General features: G+C 43.6%; 1 long non-coding RNA gene across 2 annotated transcripts; it reads right to left on the minus strand.

The window, feature by feature from the left end:
* Positions 1–2,215: 2,215 nt before the first annotated feature.
* Positions 2,216–10,913, minus strand: LOC112655596 (uncharacterized). 2 transcript variants are annotated; one of them, XR_004813055.2, is made up of 3 exons: positions 10,353–10,913; positions 8,856–9,044; positions 2,216–2,461 (listed from the first exon to the last, which is right to left on the minus strand). It is a non-coding gene; the product is annotated as an uncharacterized LOC112655596 (long non-coding RNA). The 2 variants fall into 2 exon arrangements; XR_003133804.2 differs by lacking the exon at positions 10,353–10,913 and adding an exon at positions 9,455–9,551.
* Positions 10,914–11,149: the final 236 nt, after the last annotated feature.

Raw genomic sequence — 11,149 nt, forward strand, 5'->3', positions numbered from 1 at the left:
ACACACACACACACACACAAAGTTATCCATAATGATGAGAAGCCTTCCTTGTGCTCTTCCAATCACTTCCTTGTGAAAGTAGCTGCCTAATGCTGGCCCTGATACAGCAGACGTGACCTAGTCACTGTGCACCTCAAATAAGTCAGACGTACAAATAGAACCCAATGAGACATCACTACATACCCGCCAAAACGGCAAAAGCCTAAAAGGAAGGCTGACACACCAAGTGATGGTTAAGATGTGGAAAACTAGGACTCTCACACATTGTTGGTGGGAGTGTAAACAGGTACAACCACTTTGGAAAAGCTGAATATATGTATGCTTTATGACTGAGCAGTTCCATTCCTGGTATTTAATAAGTCCTTTTTTTTTCTTTTTAAAGATTTTATTTATTTATTCATGATAGACACAGAGAGAGAGGCAGAGACACAGGCAGAGGGAGAAGCAGGCTCCATGCAGGGAGCCTGACATGGGACTCGATCCGGGACTCCAGGATCACACCCTGGGCTGAAGGCAGGCACCAAACCGCTGAGCCACCCAGGGATCCCCTAACAAGTCCTTATGTGCCCCAGAAGACATGCACAAAAGTATTCATGGCGTTGTTGTTCATAATAGTCCCAAGTATCCATCAACAGTAAAATGTGTAAAAAATAAATATTGCAATATGTGCAAAATGGAATACTACACAGCAATCAAGAAAATAATGAACTAGCCTTACACACAATAATATGGATGAATCTAGCCAGCAGTGTTGAGAAAGACACCAAACACAAAAAAAGCACATCCTGTATGATTCCACTTAAATGAAGCTTAAGAGCAAATAAACAGATCTATGACCAAATGTCAGAATAGCAGTTTCTCTTAGTGTGAGAGTGAGGGGTGCTAAGAAGGGGCATGAGGGAGGCTTTTAGGGTAATGAAAATGTTCTGTAATGGTGATCTAGGTGAAGCTGTCATGGGTGTATACCTATAAAATTCAAGCTGTGTACTAAGATACACATTTTACTGTGTGAAACCTATATCTCAATTTTTAGGAAAAAAAAATAAGGGTTACAGAATTAAGATCACAGATTCTTACAGCTTTAAGGGACATTTTCTATAAGAGAAAGAAAGAGAGAGAAAGAGTCATCTGAGGAATATGAACCCTCCTAAAGCTCTGAAGTGACTTTAGTGGCATACTATGATCTCCACCAAGTTGAGTTGTTGACAACCACTTTCCGGACTTTGCCTCACACCTTCCCATGCCTTCAGAAAGTAATTTTTTGCATTTAAGCCCTAGGAAACTGCCTTAAAGTGTATGTATGGAACAGTTCTGCATAATCGCACAGTACTTTGCCATTCACAAAGAACAGGGTACCTCATTTGATCCTTGCAACAACCTTGGGAGGTGGGCAAGGTGAATGTTCATTTTCATTACCATTATATTTCAGAGAGGCTAAAAGGTCATTTGGACTCAATGCTTCTGACTTTTAATCTAATGCTTTTCTAGTGGTGTTCATAAGTGTTGATTTCAATACAACAAATAAATAACAGCAAATAGTCCTGGATCGGATCCTGGAAAGGAAAAAAAAAATACTATGAAAGACATTATTGGGAGGATTGGTGAGATTTGAACATAGGCCATATATAAAGAATAATATTGTATCTACCATTTGTAAATTTCTTGGCTTTGATAATTATACTGTAGTTTCATAAAAGTGTCCTTCTGCATAAGAAATGCATGCAAGAAGTATGCAGAATGAAAAGTCATCATGTCTACAACTTACTCTCAAATGGTAATTATTTTATTTTTTAAAAGATTTTATTTATTTATTAGAGAGAGCAAACAAGCAAGAGATAGCAAGAGAGAATACGAGTGGGGAGAAGAGGGAGAAGTAGGCTCCCTGTGAACAAGAAGCCTGACATGGGTCTCAGTCCCAGGACCCTGGGATCATGACCTGACCTAAAGGCAGAACTTTAACCAACTGAGCCACCTAGGTACCCCTCAAAAGTTTCTTTAAAGATTATACACACACACACACACACACACACACACACACACACACAGAAAGCAAATGTGGCAAAATGCTAATAAAATGTGAATCTAAGTGAATGGTATTAAAGTATTTGTTGTATTGTTCTTGCAACTTTTAGGGAGGAATTAAATTTTTCTCAGTTAAAAAAATCTTTTTTTTTTAAGATTGTATTTATTTATTCATGAGAGACACAGAGAGAGAGGCAGAGACATAGGTAGAGGGAGAAGCAGGCTCCTTGCAGGGAGCCCGACGTGGGACTCAATCCTGGGACCCTGGGATCACGTCCTGAGCCAAAGGCAGACACTCAACTGCTGAGCCACCCAGGCTTCTCTCAATTTAAAAAAATCTTTAAAAAATCTAGAACATTCAAGAAAAAATTGCTTTCAGATAAAATCGAGTTATATCTTCTGTTATGCACATCACATGGAACCATAGTCATCTTGGGCACTGTAGATAGAAGAAAATGACAGAATTACAATTTTTTTTAAATTTTTATTTATTTATGATAGTCACAGAGAGAGAGAGAGAGGCAGAGACACAGGCAGAGGGAGAAACAGGCTCCATGCACCGGGAGCCTGATGTGGGATTCGATCCCAGGTCTCCAGGATCACGCCCTGGGCCAAAGGCAGGCGCCAAACCGCTGGGCCACCCAGGGATCCCCAGAATTACAATTTTTAACAGATTTATTAATTCCTTAATTTTATCATCACACAGGCAAAATATCCTTTCTCCTATTTAGTTAGCATATTCTATCAACTCAATAGAAGGACTTGGTCTGCTGGGAATACTTGTAATTTCCATAGAATACCTTAGAATGTTCTCTTATGAAACCCTGAGGGAGGAGAATCTTGTAGCTTCATGATCCCTGCTGTTTTGTTGATGCCTCATAAAGATGGCAAGACTTTGGAGGGCAAGGCCTTGTGGCACACTCAGGGACACTGGGTCCCAGGGGCAGGGAGATTTTGCCCAAGTCCTATGACCCAGGTATATCTTAGAAGCAGCAGAACTGCTGGACTTAAAAGGAAACCAGGACCCTCTCCATTATGAGGAACATGGGCAATGACTATAAAACAACTGCACAGCTCTAGCATAGAGAAGACTCAAAAATGGGGCACCTGGGTGGCTTAATCAACTTGATTTTGGCTCAGGCCATGATCTCAAGGTCATGTAATTGAGCCCCACATCGGGTTCTGTGGTCAGTGGGGAGTCTGCTTGAAGACTCTCTTTCTCCTTCTCCCTCTGCCTCTCCCCCTACTCATACTGTCTCTTTCTAAAAAAAATTTAATAAATCTTAAAAAAATGACTCAATAGACTTCAAATTTCCCCCATCCCATGGATATCCAAAGTTGAACTTAAGTTCAAAGAAATAATAAAATGATGTTTTTATATTTGAATGTTTGGACTCAGAGTCATTCCTCCTACATTAAATAAAATGTGTTGAAATATAGGATAGCCTAAGCGTGTTATAATGATCATTTTATTTTTTTCTCACAACAACTCTATGACTTAGGTAAAATAATCCCCATTTTACAAATGGGGGACCAAAGCCTAGAGAGGTTATTAACTACTTGCCTGAAGTCAAGCAGCCAGTAACTGGTGGAGACAGTTAAACCCAGGCAGGCTGACTCGAGTCTAGGCACTTCACCCCTCCCCCATATTTGTAGATGGCTACCCACCTATCCACAGGGTCAGTCCTCCCTGCAGCAATGGCCACTTTTAGCTCCCAGACTACAGAATAGGGATTGTGATTTATTAAGGGAAGATGCTACTCTGTGGTGTAACAGAAATGTAAGAAGTCTAGCCCAGCTCAACAGAGCACAAGAAAATCATTAATTCCATTCCTTTCAATAGGCAGCCAAATTTTCCTCACTGTGGATGACTAAAAGATGGAGCTGATTGTGCCCAGGAGGGTGTGACAATACTGCCAAATGTCCTGGCTGGTGATGCTCTCCTCTCCTGCAAAGAGTGGGGTTCTTCCAAATGACATTGGTGTTCCCCACTCCCCCTGTGGATGCTAACTTAGGTAAACCTGCCAAAGTCACACATTGTGCCTCACCCAGGACCTGAAAAAAAGCCTGTTCCACACTAAAGGCCATTTGTGAAACATAATTAATTACAGATTCCTTCTGGAGCTGCTTAAGCTTCTTGATGTCTTAGATGTGTGGCCAGGATGGAACTCTTTTTGGCAGCTGAGGATCCTTCCTCCTCCAGCTGGAGAGGAGGTCCAAATGACAGAAACCAAGAGCATCACTAACATGGAGTTTGGCCTTCCCAAGACTTGGTGGGGCAGGCTCGGATGCATGAATGGGGCTTTGGGGAGTCTATCCTTTCAGCAGATCCAAACCACACAGATCACAGAGATCTGTGGAAAATAATGTCTTTCTCATGAGCTGACTGAGCATTAGTGATAGTCTCCATTTGGATTGATGGCACTCTGAGTGGGGAAATGTAAACCTTTTCTCTCAGTAAAAGGGGCAACATGGTCAACAAAACTTGTGCCCAGTAACTTAATGGAAAGGCTTTCCCAAGATAACATTTGCTTTCTGTTGATGGAAGCACAGCAGGGTTTGCTTCTGCTACTGTAATATTTCCAATATTTATTATCTATTATTTGTCAAATCACAAAACTAAAATGGATACAGCTACATATAAATTTGATTATCCCCCAAGTCCTGAGACATACTTGTCATGTATCTCATTTTCCAGATAAGTAACCAAGTTAATACAAGCCTGACATGATTTTAATTTCAATCCAGGTCAAATCAAAGTTAGAAGCAGAGGTCATTCAACAACATGGGCCAATCTCATAGATACTGAACAAAAGGAAAGAAGCCACATAAGAACACAGACTATATGATTGCATTTATATGGCATGCAATAACAGAAATCAGAAGAGTGGTTACTTCTGGGAGGGTGGTATTGACTGGAAAGGGGCATGAAGGAGCCTTCAGGGATGCTAAAAACTTCTTAGATCTTGATTTCAGTGGTAGTTCCACAGGTGTATATAAATGTACAGATTCGCTGAGCTGTACTTTGAAGATTTGTGCACTTTACTATAAGTTATCTCAAAAAAGAAATCACAATTATTTTATGACAAAGGAGTCAAGAAAACACCTTGGGGAAAGGATAGTCTCTTCAATAAAGAATGTTGGGAAAAATGGACAAGCACATGCAAAAGAAAGAAACTGAACTTCCATCTCACACATATGCAAAAATCAGCTTGAAATGGGTTACACACTTGGATTCCCCAGCTTCTAGGATTTTTTAAATTCCTATTTTATATTAAAATGGATATGTGCGGGGCACCTGGGTGGCTCAGTGGTTGAGCATCTGCCTTTGGCTCAGGTCATGATCCCAGGGTCCTGGGATCGAGTCCTGCCTCAGGCTGCCCACAGGGAGTCTGCTTCACCCTCTGCCTATGTCTCTGCTTCTCTCTGTATCTCTAATGAGTAAATAAATTCTTAAAAAACAATAAAATAGGGGATCCCTGGGTGGCTCAGTGGTTTAGCACCTGCCTTCGGCCTGGGGTATGATCCTGGAGTCCGGGGATCAAGTCCCATGTCGGGCTCCCTGCATGGAGCCTGCTTCCCCATCTGCCTGTGTCTCTGACTCTCTCTCTCTCTCTCTCTGTGTCTCTCATGAATAAAGAAATAAAATCTTAAAAAAACAATAAAATAGATATGTGCATTTAAAAAAGATCCATTTCATTGTAATAAAATTTGACATTAACAAGAAAAACATGTCCCTCCTAAAATAAGGGAACTTCTCTTCTGGAAGTTTCAAAACATATTTTTCATTAATTAGGGGTTATCCTACTGTGCCCCTACTCCCCCACCTGTGACTCCTACCCTGCAACTACAGAGGGCTATACTTTGAACCCTCCATGCCTTGTCAACCCTCAGTGTGCCTTTGCACATGCCGGACCTTCTTCTAGGAAGTCTTATCCCTCCTTCCTACCTGGTGAATACATATGGCTTCTTCAATACCTGGCACAATTACCACTTCCTCAGCAAGCCTTCCCCCAAGTGCCTCAGACGAAACTCACTCCCTTGTACCTCTGAGTAATTATTTACTTATGCTTGTCTGTCCACCAAACTGTGAGCATCTTGTCAAAGACAGAGCCTGCGTCATGTTCACTGTTCTGTCACTAGTGTCTAGCATATTGTAAGCGACCAATAAATGTTCATTGAATGAATAAAATAATTTCTTGAGCTGCAAGGTACATTAAGAACACATAACCCTCAGTGTGCTCATTGTGGAGGAGCAATTATGAACCCTACACATATGAGGTTACCAGAGCCGTCTGGAGAAGCACCATCAGATCCTCAGGGCCCAGAAACTCCTGCCCACTCCAACTTGCCCTGTGGTGGTAGGTCATGGAAGGAAGGCTTTCATATTTCTTTTTTTAAATCAAATTTATTTATTTCAGAGAGAATGAGCACAAGCATGAGCAGGGCGAGAGGCAGAGGGAGAGGCAGACTCTCCACTGAGCAGGGAGCCCGATGCGGGGCTCGACCCCAGGACCCTACAATCATGACCTGAGCCAAAGGGAGACACCAAATGGACCTGAGCCACCCAGGGATCCCGGCTTTCATGTTTCTCAGAATGGAGCTTCCATAAGCCAAATTGACCTTTTATTTTTCTAATATTGACTATCTCTCAAAGCCTACTTTGCATGAATTAAAATACCATGTTCCATCAAAAATGACCATTCTTGTGGGTAGACAGGAATAAAGGAGAAAGGCTGGCAGGAGAGAATCCTATGGTGCCATAAAGACCCCCTCCCTATACCTGACAGCCTCTCACCTAAAGAGGCTCTTTCACAGGCTTTTACCTAAAGGTCATTGCTAGGTGGGTTGTTAGTTTTTTTGTTTTTTTGTTTTTTTTAATTAAGAGCTACTGGGCTCAGCGGTTTAGCGCTGCCTCCAGGGCGTGATCCTGGAGACCTGGGATCGAGTCCCACATCAGGCTCCCTGCATGGGGCCTGCTTCTCCCTCTGCCTGTGTCTCTGCCTGCCTCTCTCTCTCTCTCTCTCTCTCTCTCTCTCTCTCTGTGTCTCTCTCATGAATAAACAAAATCTTAAAAAAAAATAATTAAGAGCTACTGGTGTTTTACAACTTCAATTTCTCTGAAGATTAGCAAACAATCTCCCATGTCTGCCTCCTGTCATTTAGAAAACTTGAATGATTCTCATTCTTTGTGGCCTACAGAGCAGAGGGCATGAAGGTGTTGTGATAGGCAAGCTTGATGCTAGACCCCCTGGACTCAGGAGCCACATTCAAGAAACCAACCTGGGGGGAGTTTTTCAAGATTTTATTTTTAAAATTTATTTATTTTAGAGAGTGTGAGCGGGGGATAAGGGGGTGGAGAGCAGGAGGGAAAGGGAGGGGGAAAGAATCTGAAGCAGACTCCACACTGAGCGAGGAACCCGACACAAGGCTCAGTCTCACAACCCTGAGACTGACCTGAGCCAAAACCAAGAATTGGATGCCTAACTGACTGAGCCACCCAGGTGCCCCTGGGTGGAGTTTTTTAATGGTCATGAAGTTGAAGAAGGGTAGAGAAAACATGACCTTCAAGAAAGGAAGAAGAGAACCAAACAGTAGGCTTTTATAACGTCATTTCAAATAACTATAAAAGCCTCTAAAATAAACAGGTGCTGAGTCGAATATCTGAGTCTTAAATATAGTAAATCATTGTATCGGTCAAGATTCCAGCAAGACACAAATGGAACATCTATAAACTGGGTAAGTCAAGACAAGTTTAATGAAGGGTTTATTCATAAGGGATTGGGCAAGCACCACTGGATTCCACAGGAAGGAATTCCACAGGTGATACTTACACTGAGCCCATTCAGCTCCCGTCTCTCGCTGGTGTCGCCCACTGGTTGGACCCAGTAGGAAGCCAGAGAGCAAGGGGGTCTGTGGATGCAACTCATGCAGGTCAACCTCCTGGGTCACAGGATGGAGAAAGGTAGAGGAGATGTAGACCGAACTTTAGAGAGTGGAAACAGAGGGTAGGCAGCACCCAGATGATTCAGATTGTTCTCAGACCTGCTTTTGCTGAACACCCATCTACTGGGACTCTCCTTTTTCATTTTCTTCCACACAAACCATCTGCCCATTTCCTGTACATTTTATAACACTTTATTCATGATATGTTTTTAGATTTTTAAAATTTATTTATTCATGAGAGACACACAGAGAGAGAGAGAGGCAGAGACACAGGCAGAGGGAGAAGCAGGCTCCATGCAGGGAGCCTGACGTGGGACTTGAACCCGTGTCTCCAGGATCAGGCCCTGGGCAGAAGGCAGCACTAAACCGCTGAGCCTCCTGGGCTTCCCTATTCAATTTTTTTTAAGATTTTATTTATTCATGCATGAGAGACACATACACACAGAGAAACAGAGACATAGGCAAAGGGAAAAGCAGGCTCCATGCAGGGAGCCTGATGTGAGACTCGATCCCGAGACCCCAGGGTCTCGCCCTGGGCCAAAGGCAGATGCTCAACCGCTGAGCCACCCAGGCATCCCCTCTTTATTCATGTTTGATGTCCATACAGTCTCTGAATGTCTGTGCCTTTTGACCATTGGATGACAACTCCCTAAACGTAGCAGTTTAGTTAATCATAGGTCAGTGTGACCTCAACGAGGGAGTGACATTGGAGCCAAGACATGAATGATCAGAGGGAGGTATCCATGCAAAGATCTAGGGGAGACCACTCTCTGCAGATGGAAACAGCAAGTTCGAATCTCTGAGATGGAAAGGCGTTTGGACTGCTTGGGGGCACAGGCAATGCATCCCAAGGGCCAGTACTGAACGCGTCGTTACGTGTCAATTACCTGAATGATCAGACCCATCATTCCACCCCTAACACAGGGAGTCCTTCATCTCAGGTGAGGTGAAGAAGCCTTGCTTTGACAGTCTTTTTCGGTTCTTGGATCTGTTTCCTCATTTGTGAAGCCGGAAGCTTGACTGAGGTCATGTCCCAGCTCACCTCCTGTTCTAAAACGGTAAGATTTCTTCATCCTCTAAGGAAAAAAGATGCAAAGTGTCATTAGTTTATTTGAAAAAATCGGAGTAGGCAGCTACCATCTGTTTACTATGGGTCCAGTGTCGCTGCCGCTGTCACTGTCTGTGCACCGACAGCAGTACTCTTGGCCCTAATCACCCCCATGCTCACGGCTGGCCTCCCCCTGCAAGCACCCATTCCCCTCCAGCCAAGGGCTTTCTTTTCTTTTCTTTTTAAAAGATTTCATTTATTCATTCTCGAGAAACACACAGAGAGAGGCAGAGACACAGGCAGAGGGAGAAGCAGGCTCCCTGTGAGGAGCCTGATATGGGACTCGATCCTGGGATCCTGGGATCATGTCCTGAGCCAAAGGCAGACACTCAACCTCTGAGCCACCCAGGTGCCCCCAGCCAGGGGCTTTCACGTCACCTGTGTGCAAGGAAGGCCAGGGCAACAGAGATTGGCCTGGGAGCAGCCGTTGGCCGCAATGAATGGGAGTAGGAGTGTTAATACCCTGGCTCCTCTGAGCACAACTCTGAGGTATGCTCCCCATGTCCTCCTAGAGCTCCTCAGTGGGGTGGAGCTCCAGGTATCCACCCAGGCTTCTTTCCCTTCCCTGTCTCAGGTCCTCACTCCTTAACCCGTGCTCCTTCCAGATAACTGACTTGCACTCGAATCTTACTCTCAGATCTACTTCTGAGCAAGTCCCATGCAGGACAGCTAGGTATAATGAGCCACACCAGGGGCATAAAATGTATTTCCACCTACAGCAAGCTCACCATCTAGTTACTAGTTTTTAAAAAGTAGACATTAAAGCCTTGAAATGTAACTTTTGATCCAGCAGTTCAGCTTCTAAGAATACATCTTACAAAAATAATCATAGTTGTGCCCAAAACTTAGATACCGGAATGTAGATTTCTCATCAAAGCATTGCGAATAATAGATAAAATTAGAAAATGTAAATATAAATGTCCAACAGTGGGGAAAATGATTAGATCAATAATGGTACATCCACTCAAAACCCTACGCCATCATTAAAACCAATGTTGTGGAATATTGCTTAAGGACAGGGGCATGGTTCATAAGGCACAATTAAATTAAAAAGCATTGCAAAACAAAATAAAACAAAAAAGCAAAAAAAAATTTTTTTAAAGCATTGCAAAACATTATCTTTGGTATATACCGTTGTCACTACTAACAATATACATGCATAGAAAAAATATATAGAAAGCTAACACACCGAAGGGTTAACACTTGTCAGCAGTTTCATGTCTCTGGGTTTATCTATATTTTCCAACCTTTCTCTAGATAACGTGTATTTTCTTACCTTTAAGGTGATGCACTGTTCGTTTACATAGGCTAAGAGAGTGTTTCTCAGTCTCAGCACTACTGATATTTTGGAATGGAACTTTCTTTGCGGAGGGGCCATCCTGCGCATTCCTGGTACCTATGTACCAGACGCCAGCAATGCCTTCCCCCTCGAGCTGGGACAATCAAAGATATGTCTAGATGCTGCCAAGTGTCCCTCGGGAGCAAAAATCACTCCCAGTTGAGAATCAGCGGTCTAAGAGATCGGAAAAATCGTAAACCACTGATAGCAGTTCATGGCCAGGAAATAAAGTAAGATTATTCAAAATCTGTCAGTAAGAATATTCAAAATCTGTCAAAATCTGTCATAGGTGCATGATTTTTTTTTCTTTCACCTTGAAGAAATCACTGTCATGCTCAGCACATAACTGAAAGTAGCATTTGTTCCAGGAGAGGTCCCCTCCTCGGGTGTGTAAAAGAAGAGTCCATAAGAGGTTCCCAGACCTCGCCTGGTCGGTTTCTAGGAGCTTGGCAAGCTGAAGTCATGCCAGCCTGACGGGTCACTTGTTTCCCATCTGTCCTCACGCTGGACAGAGGACATGAGATGAACAGAACACCCTGAAATGTTTACGGTCGAAGACGTCGCCAGCAGCGCCGGCTTGGGTCACTGAGCTGCGCTTCCACCGTGTGCATCGGGGCGGCGGCGACAAAGGCCCCGGGGGTTGGACCCGGCGACGGGCGAGACGCGTCCCTGAGCTTGTGCTGTGTCTGCCGACCCGGCCGGGGACGCGATGTGGAGAGGCCATCCCCGGGGGA

The sequence above is a fragment of the Canis lupus genome, chromosome X, assembly GCF_003254725.2.
Source record: "Canis lupus dingo isolate Sandy chromosome X, ASM325472v2, whole genome shotgun sequence".
NCBI lineage: Eukaryota > Metazoa > Chordata > Mammalia > Carnivora > Canidae > Canis > Canis lupus.